Source organism: Canis lupus, chromosome 11 (genome assembly GCF_048164855.1).
Source record: "Canis lupus baileyi chromosome 11, mCanLup2.hap1, whole genome shotgun sequence".
NCBI lineage: Eukaryota > Metazoa > Chordata > Mammalia > Carnivora > Canidae > Canis > Canis lupus.
Genome location: NC_132848.1, coordinates 33,298,062 through 33,317,127, shown reverse-complemented (window position 1 = coordinate 33,317,127; position 19,066 = coordinate 33,298,062). Strand labels below are relative to the sequence as shown.

The window sequence follows — 19,066 nt, the reverse complement described above, 5'->3', positions numbered from 1 at the left end:
TGGATTTGGTCTACTTCTCAAGTCCCACTGTGGCCATCCCCCAGGATACACTCTATACTCCAACCACGTGGGGCCACAGCTGTCTCCCAGATCTGGGAGATCCCAGATCAGCCATGATCTGTCTCATGTTTGCAACTCCATACAGACTTGGGGGAGATGAAAGAGGTATCAAAGGACCATTCAGAGAGAGCACTATGGAAATTAAGAATATTTCTAAGTGCTTAATATGGAAACACAGTGAGTCAAGAATCTCCTTGCCCACCCATCTGTTCTGAATGGTCTTTAAAAGCTTGCTCTTAATATCTCCCCTGTAGAATGGGCTGGTATTGTTCACTTCTTGGGAAAGCTAGAGTTCACTAATCAACACACACACACACACACACAATGAAAATGGTGAAGCTCTCTGCAACAACCAGGGGTTGGTATATATGTTTGTGAATCCTTCCCTGAGTGTCTAGAAGGTATCTAGTCCACAGTAGGTGCTAAAGAGATCTACACGGAAAAGAAGTGTGCTCTGGCTTTACTTCTCAGGGTCCTAGACTATCTAAAGTCAACAAACATTTCAAAAACTGGCAGGAAAAAGAGGGCCTGAAGATGCCAAATGGCAGAGTGAGGGGAAAAAAGCAAGACATCATCCAGTCCAGCTCTGCCCCTGACTTGCCATGAGTCTCAGAGACTGCTGCTTCTCTCTGGGCCTCAGTTTCCTCATCAGAACAAAAAAAGGTGGGCTGAATGACCTCCGAGGGTCCTTTCCTGGGATGACAGCCTCCAATCCAGACTTGGAATCAAGGCTTTCAACACCTACCTCTGTTGTCTGTCCGAGTTCCCTTATGACCTTCTGTCATGCCGCAGTAGTTGACAAGAATCGAGATCAGCTACTTGCCAAGTGCCAGGCTCCTACAAGGGGCTTTTCAAGTCTTATCGTCTTGAATCCTCACATAAAGCCCCTGTGAAGTAGGTACTTATCCAGGGCTGGGTCCCCTAGAACCCAAGCCCAAAACAAGCTTCTAAAAAGCTATGATTCATGGAGGGAGGGTGTGCCCTTGAGGCAGAGCTGTAAGGGGGTGAGGGAAACAGGACAGGAAGGGGTGTAGTTGTGAGTAAAGCCCAGTCTCGGCCCCATCTGTGGGGCTGGCTCAGAAGTTGTCCCACCTTGAGGGCAGAGGCCTGGGTTTCCACCTCTCCAGGATCATTCAGTTACCAACTCCCCTGACAGAAAGGGGAAGGGTAGCAGAGGGAGTTAGCCTTTGGGTTATCTCAGGGATGCGGTTGCCATCAGCCCATCAGCCAAAGGCTCTGAAGAAGCTAGAGGAACAACTGTTACTATGGCACTCACAGTGCTGGGGGATGGGTGCACTGGCTGGCAAAGGGGATCGGAGCAGAGAACCACAGCCAGCTATACACCACGACAATTAGCCCATTCTGCAGATGTGGAAAACTGAGCCCTGGAGTGATTAAACATGCAGTACAGAGAGGTTTGTGCTATCAGGTACAAATCGCATCTCCCTCAGTCCCCACCCCTGAAGGCCCCATGTGCCCTAGCAACTGGGGACAGTCTGTGAGCTGACGCTTGCTAGGGCTGGTGGGGGGTGCCCTCAGGGTGGCAGGTCTCTGTGAAGTGGGGGTGGGGGTCAGCCCTCACCCCAGGCAGGGGCCAGGGGGCCATCCCGCTCTCCAACAGCTGCCTGGGCTCCAAGGGCTGTCAGCAGCCTGTTCCACTCAGGGCGGGCCTCCTGCCAGGCTGCTGCTCAGGGAAGGGGAACATTATTCATCAGGGAGATAAGGCAGCTGATGAGAGACGGACCTCAGAGCAGCTGTTCCGCAGCGGCTGGAACGGATGCTGAAGCAGTGGAGGGGAGGGGAAGATGGGGGGACAGCCCATTTTGAGATAAAAGATGATGGTACTGCTGGGAGGTGACAGAACACATTTTCAACCCAGGCTGGGTGGTAGTGTGTGCTTGTACCCAAGGCTTCCCCAAAATATCCATGCCTGACAAGCCACAGATGTGCTTCTGTCAGGTTAACTATCGAACAAGTCAGGGGGCCCTCTTATCAGCTCACTCAGCATGAGTATCCACCTGGCGGGTACACAGTTCCAAGGAAGACTCCTTCCCCAAGGTAATTGCTCAGTGCAAGCGTCATGGGGCCCAGGGAAGCTAAACATTCTGGGCTGGGCTACAGCCTTAAATCACTCATTTCCTGCCTCTGGGGCACTCAGGTGGCAATAACTTCAGGGAGGCTAAGCTCCCATCCTGCTGCCCCAGTGGGTCTTCCCACTTTCCTCAAAGCTAGCTCATACATGGTGGAACTTTCCAGATTGAGGAGCAAGTGTGGGTGAGGTTTATTTTTCATTGTTTTGTTGATGTTTTGCAGGGAGTCCATTAAAAGACACCCTGAGGATTTCCTGGCAAGGGACAGTTGGATATGAGGTCTGCAAAGGGAAATGGCCCCGACATGGGCTTCGTGGACAGTGTCTGAGCTCTTGGGGGGCTTCCCTGATGTGCCCTGGCCATCTCTCTAGTCTCCTCCCCTGCCCAGAGGTCATCCTCCTCTCTGGCCAGACCAGAGGGTTTCCTCAGAAGTCCAGGTCTGCTCTGCCCTGCCCTGCCCTGGGCCTTGTGGTAGACTTTCCCACAGGGACCTCTGGCTAACTTTATTCTATCTTAGCAGTCAGAACAGGAGAGGTATGCAGAGGCTTCTTTAAAAATGTGTAATAGGAAACTTCTATTTATAAAAAATATCAAAAACAAATGGAGCAGAATGTTAAGATTCAACAAGCAGAGTCATTAATACACAGATAAGCGTGTTTATTAAGCACATAGTGTGTGTGAGGACCTTCCGTCTTTTAAAAGATTTACTTTAATTAATCCTGACAATTACCTTTTGAGGTGGGTGGTGGTTTTTTTTTTTTTTTTTTTTTTTTTTTTTTTAAATAAGACAGAGGCATAGAGAAGTTAAGTAACTTCACTAATGTCACACGGCAGGCAGGTAGCCTGGCTCCAGAATGGGAGCTCAACTACCTCAGTATATGGGTGTTTGTTATAGTTCTCTGTACTTTTTCTATGCTTGAAATAGTTTAGAATTTTTTTTAAAGGCTCTGAAGTAAGCATGGCGTAATGTTAATATTTTTAAATTTTTTTTTTTTTTTATTTTTAAAATTGATGTGTTCAACTATACGTGTTTAAAATTCTTCCAAACTTTAAAAAATATATATGAACATTTCAGAAGAAAAAGAAAAAACCCTCAGCATTGTTACCACTTCTCAAAAGCTTCTGGAGCCTCCTCAAAGCCCCTTCCTCACCCCCTCCTCTAAGATCTCTCTTCTCTGTACTATTCTCATGGCCCTTATCATACCACATCTTAGTTGTAGATTTATTTCCCATTTCTCCTTCTGGGCTGTGAACTCCACCAGGGACGGGGTGATGTTGGATTTATATCTGTATTTCCAGGGCCTGGCCTATTGCAAGAAATATAGATGCTCCATAAAATTGTTAAACTAAATGGAGCCACTCCAGGGGCCGCCATGGGTGAAGACTGAGCAGCTGATGGAGGCAAGGCTGTGGAGGGTGGAGGGAACAAACATGGGCCCTGCCCTCCCTGCTGGAGACATATGGCAATAATTTTTAGGACTATCACCCAGTCAGGGTTTCCAGCATAAATGCTTCCAGCTGCACCTTTCACTATGCACAGGAACTTCTAAAGACAGGATCTTGGCTGCTTCCAGCTCAGCTCACATGCCCATCAAAGATGTAGAGGGATGAAGCAGCTTTCGAGGAAGCCATCTGGGCTTTACCCATTGCATCTCAAACTGTGACTTTGCTGGTTTGGCTGTTGCCAAAGCCAATCCTCTGCAATTTGCCTTCTTCCTTCTAGCTTAGGGGTCCTCAATCTTGGCAGCATATTGGAATCACCTGGGGAGTTCTCAAAACTATTCACACCTTTTCCTTCCCTCTCCTCCCCCACCTTCAGATATTCTCTTGTGATTGGCTTGAGGCTGGGGATTTTTAGAAGCCCTCCAAGTGATTATAATGGACAGCCAAGGCTGAGAACTTCTGTTAGGTGTTCTTTGCAAAAAAGACAACTACCACCCAGGTGAACTCTGATGGCATCTTCATTCAATGCACTTGCATCTATGATATAACAGACACTGAGGAAGGAAGGAGTTTGAGATCTTTGTCCCATAGAGCAGCTAAATTGAGCAGATGAATTATTCAGCTGGTTTTGGCGTGCACAGATCACACACCCAGACTGGGAATTGTCGGGTCTTAGTACTTCCTAAGACCACATCAGATACAACTGATTGACCAGAGGGTAATTTCCTGCCTAGTCCAGAGTGCTTGTCAATAAATGGCTGTTAAACAAGAATGCAAGGTAGTAACTATATATACAATACTTAGGTAGTTTCCCAAGGTTTGGCAAGGGCATGGGTTTATCCCTTCCCCTGCTGGGTGGGACTTCACATGCTCAATGCCATCCAAGAGACATGTCAGTGTGCAGTGATCACATAAAACCAAGTCTGGCTGAACCTGGCCAATGTATCTAAGAATTTAAAGATATTTCTAACAAATTTTTAACACTGCTGGTGCATAGACTACTCTTTGAGAATCACTGGCTAAGGCAAACACTGGTTAAGCACACATGAGCTCATTTAATCTTTCTAATAACCGTAGAGGTTGACTAGTGGAGTGTTCTGAGTGTGGACTTGGGGCTCAATTCCTGCTTCTACCACTTAACAACTATATGATCCTAGAACAGTAGTTAACACTTTGATGCCTCAGTTTACCCAGCTGTAAAAAATAGAATGGCAACAATAACATGCATCTCATGTGTTACTACAAGATCAAATAAGCCAATCCAGATAGAATTGAGGCTGGCACCTGGCACATAGAGAGCTCTTGATTAATGTTACGTTAGCTAAATATTGATGCTGACAGGTAGGTAGCATTTATTTGTGACTCCAGAGTTTCTATGAATATGACTTTTTTAAAAAGTTCTTTAATATCTTAAACGTAGGGAATTCATGTATATTAGATCACATACATCAGCCCTGTTATATGCCCACCTGATCCTTAATGCTTTCCCTCAAGAGCCAGATCTCACTAGCTGTTTCCATGTTGTAGCTCCATCAGTGGGTTCCACAGATTTCCTGCTGTTGACAGCAACAGGCTTCTTCCAATACCATTATCACTTAATATCCTCAGTGGCCCCACCCCTTGTGAAAATTCTGTTTAGGATTTTGTGTCCACCTTCCAAGTTCCTTGCCTGTACCACCACAGTCCTGGCAATGAGTTTCAGATGCTTTTCCATGACCATGGACTTCAAAGACTTCTGTATAGTGTTCTCTTATTTTTTTACATAGCAGCACATCTTGGAAATCTTTTCATATCAGTACAAATGGAGATACTCCTTTATCTTTATTCCAATTGTATCTCATTATATGGCTTTTTACTAATTTATTTACCCAATCTCAGTTGGACAGTTAGGTTGTTTCTAATCAGTAGCTATCTACAAACACTTCTGAGAATGAAACGAATCCTGGCATATACAACATCAATTGCTTGCCGTACAATTTGGAAAGTAATGTAGTGCCAACAAGTATTTATAATAATCTTATGTGCCATAGAGTTGGGTGCAAAAAAAGATATTTGACAGTATTTGCTTATATCTTCTGTATGCAAGATGATTTGGGCTACAAATTAACAGTGATAACTAAGTCAATAAAGAAAGCGTATTATGGGACACCTGTGTGGCTCAGCAGTTGAGCACCTGAGCACTCAGGCCCAGGGTGTGATCCTGGAGTCCCGGGATCGAGTCCCACATCAGGCTCCCTTCATGGAGCCTGCTTCTCCCTCTGGCTGTGTCTCTGCCTCCCTCTCTCTCTCTCTGCATGTGTGTGTGTGTCTCTCATGAATAAACTTAAAAAAACCTTTTTAAAAAAGCATATTATTTACATCACTGAGATGAGGGAGTCACAGGGGTGAGTACATGAGGGGCTCAACATCATCCTTTATATCCTTCTGACTCTTACTCTCAAGGATGAGCTTTTGTCCTCCTACTGTCCGTTCATGTTATCAATGAGCCTCAAGATCCCTGGGTCATACCCTCATGCCTGCAAGAAAGGGCCCCCTTCTTCTGTCACTTTTAAGAAGCCTGGTAGACTTCCCAGAATCCCCCAGCACATGCCTCTCAGGCCTCATTGGTCAGAACTGCATCTCAGGCTCTTACCTAAACACATCTCTCAGTGGGAACAAAATGACCACAACTGGCTGAAAGGAACCAAGATTCATGCCCTGGCATCAGAGAGGGACCTATGTTTCCTTGAAGCATATGGCCACCAAACATCTGAATAGACTCAGGATTTGGTAGGAAAGAAAGAAGGTAAGCAACCAACAGCATACAGCATACCTTCTGAAACCTTTATTTTCATGGATGACCATATGCTGTTCTTTCAAAGAATTGGCTCAGAGCATTATATGTTTTAAGAGAAAAATATTGTTAAGTGTATTTATAATGACACATATGAATAAACTTAAAAATGTATTAATAACTCTTAAAATCTGCTACAAGACTTTAATGGAGTCTGGCAGGACAAATGGAGACCTAGCAGTACAAAGAACTCTTGACTCTGAATCAGAAAACACAAACTTGAGACTCTCTTGACTCTCTATGCGAGGCCTAGGATATGTTTCTTTATCCTTCTGGGCCTCTACTTTTTTCCTTTGTGAAAGTGGTGGCTTGCAGGAAAATAAGATGTTATGGATAGAGGAAAAGGGAATGGATTTTGCAGTTAGATCTGGCTTAGAATTCCAGTTTCACCAGCTGTGTGACTATGCAAAAGTTTTGCACCTCAGTTTCCTCACAGATTAATGCTGATAAAAAATATGGAATTCATATGGCCATTCATATGGTATGATTTGCATAAACTAAAATGTACCTATTTAAAACATATAGTTTGATGAGTTTTGACAAATGTATATGCTCATCTAACCATCACACTAGTCAAGATAAGTACTTTGTATTATCTGAAAACTTGCCTTGTGACCTCTATAGTCAATCCCCTCCATTCCCTTGTTCCCTAGGCAAACACTGATCTCTCAGTGACTATAGATTACTTTGGCCTGTTCTAGAATTCATAAATGTAGAATTATAAATTACACACTCCTTTGTGTCTAGCTTCTTATGCTCAATGTAATATTTTTGAGATTCTGTGTTGTGTATTATGGAGGATGGGCTGGAAGGTAGCCAACATGACTACTGCTTCCTGTGTTCATACATTTATATGATCCCCTCCTCTAAATATAGGCAGGACCTGTGACTTTTTCCTAGAATATCGCAAAGGTGATGAGATATTACTCTCATGATCACATTATATTATATAAGTCTCTGTCTTGCCAGTAGACTCACTCTCTTTTCCCTTTGCTTTGAAGGAGCAAGCTGCCATATCATACAAGAGTTTATGAAAAGGGCCATGTGACAAGAAACTGTGGGCAGCCTCCAGAATCTGAGGGTGGCCTCAGCTGATTACCAGCAAAAAGCCTTGGTTTTAAAGCCACAAGGAAAAGAACTCTTCCAAAAACTTGCATTAACTTGGAAGTGGTTCCATTGCCAGTCAAGCCTCCAGATAAGATCCAAACCCTGGATGACATCTTGATTGCAGTCATACAGAAGATATGGCTAAACTGTGCCCAGACTTCTGACCCTCAGAAACAGTGAGGTGATAAATATGTGTTATCTTAAGTCAATATACGTGCAGGGATTTGTTACTCAGCACAGAAAACTAATACATATCTCTCAATGGTTTGTTCCTTTTTGTCACTGAGAAGCATTCCATCATGTGAATGTATCATATTTTGTTTATCCACCAGTTGATAGACATTTGGGTTGTTTCCAGTTTGGGGTGATTATAAATACAGTTGCTAGGAAAATTCTTGTATGAGTCATTCAGTAGACATGTTTCATTTCTCTTAGGAGAAAAATCCAGTAGAAGAATGGATGGATTATAGTGAAACATATAGTTAACTTTATAAGAAACTGTCAAACTGTTTTGTAGAGGCAGTACCATGTCACACTAATAGTTGTATATGAGAGTTCTAGTTGCTCCACATCCTTGCCAATAGTTTGCATTGTTAGTCTTTTTAATTCGATATCTCATTATAGTTTTTACCTGCATTTTCCTGGTAATTAAGGATGTTTGGAGTCATCGCATGGGCTTATTGGCCATTTTTTATATATCTTCTTTTGTCAGTAGCTGTTTAAATCTTAAGATATTGCCATCCCGATATCTTAAAGCAATACATATATAATGTGATTGGCATTTAATAGACACCAAATAAAAGAAATCTATTATGCCTTATACTATTTTTAAGGTCACTTAAGAGATAAAGTTCTATGATTCTATAAAGGGCCCACAAAGTATGCTTCTTTTTTTTTTAAGTAGCCTCCATACCTAGCATGGAGCCCAATGCAGGGCTTGAACTCATGACCCTGAGATCAAGACCTGAACCGAAATCAAGAGTGACACACTTAACCAACTGAGCCACCCAGGCACCCCAACAAAGAGTACTTTTAATAATATATTCTAAATCCTTATCCTGAGGAAGGGGAAGAGGAAAAAGAGTGAAAGAAGTTAAGTAACAGTGGGGGTGGAGCAGGAATGCCAGAGGATTTGAGCTGGATGACTTCATGCAAAGGAGGTACTGCCCAGCACAGGGATGGTGGGGAGTTCTGTCTTAGAGATATTGGAAATGAAGGGAAGGCTGGCATTCCAGGGGCTTCACTGCAGAGCCTCAAAGTAGGGTGAGTGCTAAGGGCCCCAGCTCTGCCAGACCTGCCACCCAAAGGTGTCACACACCTCTATTTAAAGCAGCAGAGGGATCCCTGGGTGGCGCAGCGGTTTGGCGCCTGCCTTTGGCCCAGGGCGCGATCCTGGAGACCCGGGATCGAATCCCACATCGGGCTCCCGGTGCATGGAGCCTGCTTCTCCCTCTGCCTATGTCTCTGCCTCTCTCTCTCTCTCTCTCTGTAACTATCATAAATAAAAAAAAATTAAAAAAAATAAAGCAGCAGATATTTTGATCATTTTGTTACAATCTAAAGTCTATTGCTGCCTGTGTTAGCCCTGCAATCACTGGGGAGGGGGCTGCAGGACAGAGCTAAGCATGTGTGAGGGGACATTACAGGAATCCTGAACAACTATCAGAGATGCTAAAATTAGCACATCTCCCTCCCTCAGTGCTCCTCCTGCACCAACTCTAATTAATCCCATGGCCCCAAGCTCCATGTCACAAATCTAAACACCCTTACTTCAAGGGGCCTTAGAAGGTTGGTTTTCTAAAGTATCTGGAGAAGGGTAAAGGCAGTGACTGTGCCCAATAAGCTTTACAAGGCCCAAATTTTCTCTCAAAGGGGGAAAAAAAGTTTTAAAGGGATTTATCTATTAATAAATAAGATGTGATTAAAGAAAAAAACAGCACAGCAACATATAAGAAACAGAGTAAAAGAATACTCTCAAGATTCAGAGACAATATTGATATTCCAAAGTATTTCCCACCATATTTTTTTTTAAAGATTTATTTATTCATTCATTCAGAGAGAGCGAAGAGAGAGGCAGAGACACAGGCGGGGAGAGAAGCAGGCTCCATGCAGGGAACCCGATGTGGGACTCGATCCCGGGTCTCCAGGATCACACCCCAGGCTGCAGGCGGCGCTAAACCGCTGCGCCACCGGGGCTGCCCCCACCATATTTTTAATATGTAAACATACATATAAGTGCACATATTTCTAAATAAGATGGAATTATACAAACATGCCATCTCCCAATCTCTTTTTTGCACTATTTCATAGAGATCTTTGCACAACAAAATGTAAACATCTAAACCTTTTTGTTGGCAATATAGTATATGTGGTACCCATTTAAATTTTTAAAAGCTATTACAAAAACAGTCCTGGAAAGAATGCCTCTACTACTCTGTTTGGGCTTTCTAACTTTGTCCTTACCAAAGTCTTTAGTAGGGAACTTACAGGATCAAAGAACATTTAAATTTATCCTGTCCATTGGAGAATCTCATTTATATATGAATAGTTAATTGGAAAGCCAGTTTCCTCTACTCTCTCAGCAGCATGAAATCAATTCTTTTAATCTTTTTGAATCTGAAAAAATGTCTCCTCATTTCCTTTATGTTTTCTTTGATAATTATTGAGATTTAGCATCTTTTTACCTATTTGTTCACAGGCCAATCTTTTTAATTAATTAGGTTTATACCTATTTATTTTTAAATTGGGATATTCATCTTTATTAAGTTATAAGGACTATTTAAATATGAGGGTAATAATCCTTTGTCATAGTTTGCAGTAGTTTCTCCAAATCTGTCATTTCTTTGACTAGGCTTTTTTTTTCCCCAGGGAGCTATGGAGTTGAGGTTACTTGCTACCTGGTAGCAAGCCAGGAGGCATTCTAGCTTTCCTGGCTCTTACTGTCCCATTGGTATGAGATGTATCAAAGATTCTCTGTGCCTCCTGGGATGGATGCTCACACAACTTGTAATCTACCCTCCTGCTAGTGTGTCTTCTTGTTCTGCAGAGGATGAAATGTTGGGAACATAATTTTCGACTCTATTGTGGCCAAGATTCTGAATATAAATCAGATTTGGCTGACTGGAACAATTGCTGAACTTCGGAGAGCAGAAGTGAGGTGGTAATCATCTCCCTGCCCCCTCTGTTCCCTGCTGGCAGATGAGTTTCTGGGGGCATAAATGTGGTTTCTCTGGGGCCCTGCTCCAGCTTCTTGGGTGCTGAGAGGCCATTGAGAAGGCAGAAGTTTCCAGATTCTGGCTTTCTGAATCCCAGTGACGTCAAAATGCTCTTGAATTGAAACATCTGGTGGGTCATTTCTGTGGTACTCCAGAAGCTTCCCGGAGGCCCAGCTTGGAGCCCACTTCTCTAGTCCTTTCAATGGTGGTCTAGATACCTAAATCCTTATAGTAAGTTCCTTTCTGCTTAAAAATTCCTACAGTATATTCTGTTGCCAGCACTGAATTCCAGTGGATTTTTCTAGTATCTCCCTTGGCTTCAGAATCCTGCCACTTCTTTACTTGCTCAGGTTTTTTTCTCACCCCTCTTCTCTGCAGGTGTTCCCTGCAAAGTCTCTAGCATCCACTAAAACATGTCATCCTTTATATGCAGATTTCCTTGCAAAGAATATAATAGAAATGGATGGTTTTGCTATCCTGCTTGGGTTCCTATCCTGGCTCAGCCATTCCTGCTTTAAGCAAGTTGCTTAGTCTCTGTGCCTTAGTTGGCTTATCTCTAAAAATCATACCATTAGGATGATAATGCCTGATATAGGGGACCGTTCTCAGGGCCATGCAGACTCAGACAAGCAGCAGATGCTCAATACTTACCTCCTTATCAAGCATCAAGCTGCATTTCCTTGCATTAGCATGATTCTGGGCAAGTTAACTAAGCTCTCTGAGACTCATCACTTTTCTTCCATGCAAAGTAGGGACTCTAATAACTACCTCAGAAATACTGTGAAGATCAGAGGAGATAATACAATTGGAAGTAAAGTCTAAGTCTATATAAAAGGTATTACATGAAGATCGGGCATTGCTTGAAGACTAATTTTTAGCTAAGAATAAAAACTATTTTCTTATTCAACAAAGCTTTGCTGTACACCTATTATGTGCCAGGTACTGTGCTGGGAGCTGAGGAGTTGAACAGGGTAGATGTGGTCCCTGCTCTTATGCAATAGTGGGTAGAAGGATGAAACAATTTAGTTCTGGGGATGCCATGGACAATATTGTACTGTATACTTGAAAGTTGTGGAGAGAGTAGATCTTAAGTGTTCTCAACACACACACACGCGCGCACACACACACACACACACACACACACACAGTAACTATGTAAGGTGATAGAGGTGTTAACTGACCTTACTGTCTTGATCATTTCATACACATATATCAAATAATCACTGTATACCTTACACTTGCACGATACCATCTGTCAACTATATCTCAATAAATCTGGAAGGAATGAAAAAAAAAATAAGTGGTCTAGCAATTCCTGAGAATCCTAAATGTGGCTTGTTCATCACAGCCACTTAGGGCCCTCAGAATCATCTCCTGCCCCATCTCCCATTATCCATCCTTCTGATCAGAAAGTTTCAGAAAGTGGAAATGCAGATCTTGGTCAGGAAGATGATGAACAGTTCTTTGCCCTCAGATTATCCAGATGCTTCAGGAATGCCAGCCTGTTACAGACTGGAGACCGTTTGGGAAGAGCTGCCCACTTATGAAGTGGAGTTGGGGATGGAGGGGTGGCTGCGTAACCAGAATTCAGAGAGGTGAGGTTAAGGGAAAAGGAGAGGAGGGCAGCCTGGTGGGTCAGTGGTTTAGCACCGCCTTCGGCCCACGGCATGATCCTGGAGACCCAGGATTGAGTCCCACGTCAGGCTCCCTGCATGGAGCCTGCTTCTCCCTCTACCTGTGTCTCTTCCTCTCTCTTTTCTGTCTCTCATGAATAAATAAATAAAATCTTAAAAAAAGGGGGGGGGGGAAAGGAGAGAAGTTTAGAGAATAGGAGAAGTGGGAATTTAGAGAGAAATATGGGAGAAGGTGTCACTGTTTGGGATACTGGGAAATGGCTAGGAATTCTGATAAACTGGAATCTATTCCTGGTCTTTACAAAATGAAAAATGGGCCCCACTTCCTTCTGGAGGCAGCATGGTGAAAACAGAACAAAACTGGATCAGCTGACCTGGGTTCCAGTCCCACTGGGTCACTTACCACCGGTGAGACCACAGGCCTAATGCTCTGAACCTCAGCTCTCTCATTTGTATGTAGGAATAGCACGTCTGCTATGCCCACCTCCAGGGCTTGCCCATTCTCTTCATTCCTCAGCTACTTATTGGCTTATAGGCATAACACCAGGCACTGGGATGTAGAGATGAACAAGGCACAGACTCTGCTGTCAGGGAGGTCATGGAGCACTGGAAGGTGCTCACATTTATACAGAGACTGCTAAAATGATAAAGAAATGGCAGAGATAATACAGGAGCATAGAGAAGGGAGGCCTACAACAGTCAGAAACAGTTTCCTGGAGGAGTCCACCTTTAAGTAGAGACTTAAAATTTTGGTTGGTTGGGTGCTTAAGTGCAGGAGACTGGAAATTAAGACACTGTGGGGAGAGAATGCTGGTGTCAACACTTTATAGCTTCACAATTATACATACACGTGTGGGGAAGGAGCATGTTCACTCCAGAGTCAGGGAAACCTGACAGGTTCACACCACACTGCATATGATGCTCCCTTGGCCTGGAATGGCCTTTTCTGTCCAGTCTGCTTGACAAATATCTACTCATCCTTTCAGACTCGGCTCAAATATCACCTTCTTGGTAATGAAAGCCTTCCTTGAGCCCTGCAGGGGAACAGGCCTCTCTCTGCTGTGCTCTACTGTATCTCATACACTTCTCTCTCATGGCCCTCAGCCCCCCAACGGCCCACATTTGTTTTGCAACTTGGTTTTCTACCAGTTGGGAACACATCCAGAGCATAGGCAGTATCTTCCTTTTTACAGCATTATCACAGCCTATTACTGTGACAGTCAGATAGTAGGCACTCAGTGTTTGTTCAACTGGACAGTCTTCTTCTAGAGGAGGATTAGATCCTGGGCCCCTGCCACTGGCCTGTTTGTGTGTATTTTATCCTCTGAAAGTTTCACCTTGTAACAAACATTTATAGGCTGGGAGCGAGGGTCTGGTGAAAAACAGAAATTGAAAGAATTGTGGAATGAGGGTTTTAGACGTAAAATTATAGTCTAGAGAATAAAATGTTATTCTCCTTTACATATTATAAAAAGAGTAAATGGTCCAGGATCCTACTTCAAATTTCTATTATGGACCTGTGCCCTTACACAGGTCACCATGATAAATGCTAGTGGATGGCAAACTCAGAAACTCATCCTTCTCTTTTGGCCTTCTATTGTTGAGGCTGAAAAGTCAGATACTCAATTTTCCCAACCTCCCTTATATATAGCTCTAGTTGTGTGACCCAATTCTAACCAATGAGGCAAAAGAGGAAATCTGGGAAGGACTTCTAGGGAAGTTTCTATTTCCCTTAAACAGAATTGGCATGAGAGAAAAAGAGCCACCTGGGACCTCTTCTTCCTGACCCAAACATTGACACGATTCCTCCAACTATGGCAGCTGAGTTGGGACAAGTTGTGACAGTTACTTTAATGTGTCAATTTGACTGGGCCACGGGGGATGCCCAGACATCTGGTTAAACAGTATTTTGGGGGTTATGTCTGTGAAGGTGTTTCTGGATGAGATTAATTTTTCAATCTATAAACTAAGTAAAGCAGATTGCCCTTCCCAATGTGAATGGGCTTCATCCAATCTGTTGAAGGCCTGAATAGAAGAAAAGTTGAGTAAGACACAATGCTTTCTCTCTGCCTGACTTTGAGCTGGGACAACAACCTCTTTTTGCCTTTGGACTTGAACTGGAATTTTTACCATCAGCTCTCCTGCTTCTCAAGCCTTTGGATACTGATTGGAACTACATCATTAGCTCTCCTGGCTCTTTAGCTTTATGACTACAGATCTTGGACGCCTTGAACTCCATAATCACTTGAATTAATTCCTTGTAATCTATACATATTAGTACATAATGTATATGTGACGTATATTACACATATTTATATATTGCTTCTATTGGTTCTGTTTCTCTGGAGAACTCAGACTAACAGAGACACTGAGGTGTTCAACATGAGAATAAAAAGCCAACATGCTAAAGATGGCAGTATATAAAAACAAGAAGCAAAATCTAGATCCTTGACAGCAAAATCTCTCACTGCACCCAATGTGGACACTTCATAGATTCACAATTATACATACACATGTGGCGAAGGAGCATGAACCTCCATTTAGACCCTTATTATGTGAGAAAAAGCAATGTCTTTATTGCCTACACTGGTACACGCCAGGTTTTCACTTACATGCAATAAAAGCATTCCTGACCCACCCAATTAGCTCACATCTCTGAGCCTCATTTCCTCAGCTATACAATCAGAGTAAGACAGGGGAAGGGAATAGTCTTAAATGAAACCCACAAAATTTCCCAGTGCCTCTTAATGTGGGGTTCTGAGTGAGCAGCTTCAAGAAGACAGTAGAATTATCATCAAAGAGTAGCGATTCTGGGCCCAGATCTTCTGGCTTGGGAGCCTAGTTCCACCACCCACTTACTTAGTCTCTATGTGTATCAGTTTCCTTGCTAGTAGAGTAGAGATCCTAACAGGATTCTTTAATAGCGTTGGCAGGAGGATTCAATGAATTCATGTAAGGCAACCAGAATGGTGCCTGGCACATAGAAGGCTCAATAAATGCTAATCATAGCTAAGAATTAAACGTGGGTCAGATCCTTGGGGTTTGAGCATCTGGTTGGGAAATTGAGAAACACATGCATATACAAATATGACACTGAAACTTTAAAGATTGAACATCCACAACTGAAAAAAGGGAGACCCCTTTACTTCTTCCATTCTAAGGTAAACTTAGCACCTCATTATTCTGAGAGAGAGGAGGCTAAAAACGTAACTCAGCCTTCAAGGAAGACCTAGATAAACTGGTGGATGACAAAACCATTATTATGTGTTAACAAAAGAATCAAGGCATTTGGGGATAGCTTCAGGATTTGATATTAATTGTGACAATGTAAAACAGCAAAAGATATTACTTTCTAACATCCTTTAACAGTATCTGTCATGAATTTTAAAGCATTGTCATGAATTTGAACAATTTTGTGAGGAAAGGGCAAATACTATGTGAAATTCTTTCCAAACCTGGTCTCCTTTTAATCCTCACTGTATTACATAATGAGCATAATTCTCATTTCACAGATGAAAGACCGTGGATATATTGCGAGGCTCACATGGGATGTGGCAAGAGGAAATATACTCTCTAACTTTTCTAAAACAGTTTTTTTTTTTTTTAAGTGTGTGAGGTTATCACCGTGTGGTAACTCAGAAATCATATAATCTCTGGTGATGTTTGGGAGCCTGTACTGCGACCCCCATCCCAGTCCCCTGGAAGGGGCCTATCCCCTTACTGAGGGTCCTGTTTAACACACTTCTATCTCAGAGAACGCTCTCTGGCTCTCTTTGGGCCTCCAAACTCTACGCCCCTTGGGCCAGGCAGGCTGTGAAGGAGCTGCTCTGACCCCACTTCAGCCAAGCTGACTACTCAACTGCTGAGCACCTGTGCCCCTGAGGAATGTGAGTGCGTAGGCGTGGCACCTGCCCATGTGAGCTAAAGGTACACTGGTGGCACAGACATTGATTTCTTTTCCGCTGAGGTCTCAGATTCCTGAAGCATGAATCTCCCTCTGAACACCTGCGATCTGAAGTCCACCCTTGGGGAGCACCACTTATTCAAGGAGGTGCTTCATGGATCAAGCTGTGCTGCAGGATGCTGTTTTGGAGCTGTCACTGCCCAGGAAGGGCATCCTTGCTTTCCAGGAGCAGGGTTCTCTCAGATATGACAATTACACAGTGACACTCAGAGAGAGGTCCAGGATGCCCAAAAGAGCAGGGACTCTGAACCTGCTTCTAGCTCCCTCCTCCTGCAGAAACAGCAGCAGTGGGGGCCATCAGATCTGGATTTAAAGGGTTGAGAATGTAGGCTCTGCAGCCAGACTGCTGGGGTTCAAATCCCCACTCAACCATTTCCAAGCCCTGCAGTCTTAGGCAAGTTACTTTCATGCTCTATGACTCAGGTTCCTTTGGAAAATGAAGAGAGAAACAGTACTTCATAGAGTTGTTAAGAGAATTTAAGTGAGTTCATGAAAAATGCATGAAGGCATGTAGTTAACACACATGATGAATTTCAATTATTATCATTTGCCCTGTGATTTTGAGCAGGTCTTTAACTGAGTCTCAGTTTCATCATCTGTATAATGGAGAGTAATAACACAGACTGAAATCATTCTTTTTCTTCCTTTGGTAATAATAAGTAACACCTGTGATTACTCATGTGCTGTCTGTTCCCATCTATCCTGCCTATGCTTGGCGCAGGGCTTACTAGAGTGCCTAGCACATAATAGGTGCTCAATATTCATTTGATGGAGGAATGGTACTGCTATCAGGGCTGAATGAAACAATAAATAGCAGTTTGCCTGACAAAGAATGCTGAATTCACTGTGTGTGTGTGTGTGTGTATGTGTGTGTGTGTGTGTAAGTCTCTGTGTGTGTTTTGCAGAGGGTTTTAGGCTGTTAAGAAACCTGGACTTGGGGATCCCTGGGTGGCGCAGCAGTTTAGCGCCTGCCTTTGGCCCAGGGCGCGATCCTGGAGACCCGGGATCGAATCCCACATCGGGCTCCCGGTGCATGGAGCCTGCTTCTCCCTCTGCCTGTGTCTCTGCCTCTCTCTCTCTCTCTCTCTGTGACTATCATAAATAAATAAAAATTAAAAAAAAAAAAAAAGAAACCTGGACTTGTCTCCTAGCCTACTCCTTACTACATGGGTGACCACAGGCAAGTAGTGGACCTGTCTGAATTGCAGTATCCTCCACTGTGAAACACAGACAGTAGTACTGACCTCTTTCAGAAGATCAACCAAGATAGGTATGGTAAGTGTCTCGTCCTGCACCCACTTCATAGCTGGTGGCCCATGAGCAGCAGATCCCTTCTCCACTCTCTCATTTGCATGAACCGAGCCAAATCCACAATAAAAATTATAACAATGAACATGTTTTGAACACTTACTGTGTGCCAGGTGCTATATTGAGAGCTTAACTTGTATTACCTACAGTACACTGGTTCTGAAGTGAGACTTAGGAGAAAAGATCTTTTTGTAAGAGGGAACGGAGTTAGGGCATCAAGACAGCATTCATCCTCAGAAGACAGGGAGAATGTTAACTGTCTCTCTCTATCAAAGAAGGAGTGTGCTGGTAGAAAGGGGAGAACTGGTCCGTGATGGAGATTACGGGTCCACCACTGGCCCTCCATGTGGCTTTATCCAGGGCAGTTCTGCATTTATCCATGTAAGCTTTTACTTAGTTAAAAAAAAAAAAAAAGGTTCTGTTGCTTAAAATAAAAATAATAAATTTAAAAGGCTTGGAAAGCCCTCACAGAATGGAAAGAACACAGGCCTGGAGTTAAAACCCTGCTTCCTGTCCTGGCCCTGTCACTAACCAGCCCAAGACCTTGAACAAGTCTTGAGCCTCAGCCCCTTTATGGGTAAAATGAGGAAGTGAAATATAACAACTTCTTTTTCAGCTAAAACAGCCTGAAAGAATGTGATCTCCTGGCTCCGTCTCTGATGGAACTTTACAATCAAAACTGAGACCAATGCATGAAGACTGACTTCATGATAGACTTGAGTCAAGAGAGGGTTCAAAATGGAATAGGTCTTACAATGCCACTCAGCCCAGGACCATCTTCATAGATCCTTGTTCACAGATTCTTCCATCTTTCAGCTCTGATGGAATCCCTTACATCTTGGTCATTACATCAGTTCCAGGCAAATTTCCTGACAAACTTCTATCTACCCTTCAAAACCTAGGGTAAATATCATGTCATTTATTCATTCAGTGACTAGTTACTGAATACCTACTATGTGCCAGGATTCTTCTAGATATACAGTGAAAAAAATAAAATCTATGCCATATTATTTTAACGTGGAAAGCATTTTCTATCCAGCCCTTTGCACAAACCTCTGTAATTGTGTGATTAGGCTTTAAATTACACGTCAGCCTTCCTATTAGACTGTATACTCTATGAGGACAATGGCTATATATATACTCCTTGTCTCATCCCTAGTTCTCCATTGGAATGCCTGGCAGATAGCATATACTCAGTACATATTTTTTTAAGATTTTATTGGGGGGTGGTGGGGAGAGGCAGAGGGAGAGGGAGAGAGAGAAATCCCAAGCAGACTCTGTGCTGAGTGTGGAACCCAATGTGGGGCTCAGTCCTAAGACCCTGAGATCATGATCTGAGCTGAAATCAAGAGTCAGACACTTAACCAACTGAGCCACCCAGGTGTCCCTAATACATTTTTTTTTCCTGATGA

At 43.2% G+C, this 19,066-nt stretch overlaps 1 protein-coding gene and 1 long non-coding RNA gene across 7 annotated transcripts in view; one reads left to right on the top strand and one right to left on the bottom strand.

The window, feature by feature from the left end:
- The window catches only part of SYN3 (synapsin III), a 452,196-nt gene that overhangs the window by 320,903 nt on the left and 112,227 nt on the right, over window positions 1–19,066 (bottom strand). The window lies entirely within an intron of this gene.
- Window positions 7,138–19,066, top strand: part of LOC140642939 (uncharacterized) — a 32,270-nt gene continuing 20,341 nt past the window's right edge. For 2 of the 3 annotated variants that reach the window (XR_012039305.1, XR_012039306.1), the window contains exons 1-3: window positions 7,138–7,338; window positions 7,428–7,714; window positions 18,271–18,557. This is a non-coding gene — a long non-coding RNA (uncharacterized lncRNA). The remainder of the gene's footprint in view (window positions 7,339–7,427; window positions 7,715–18,270; window positions 18,558–19,066) is intronic. The other variant, XR_012039307.1, reaches the window with a different exon arrangement.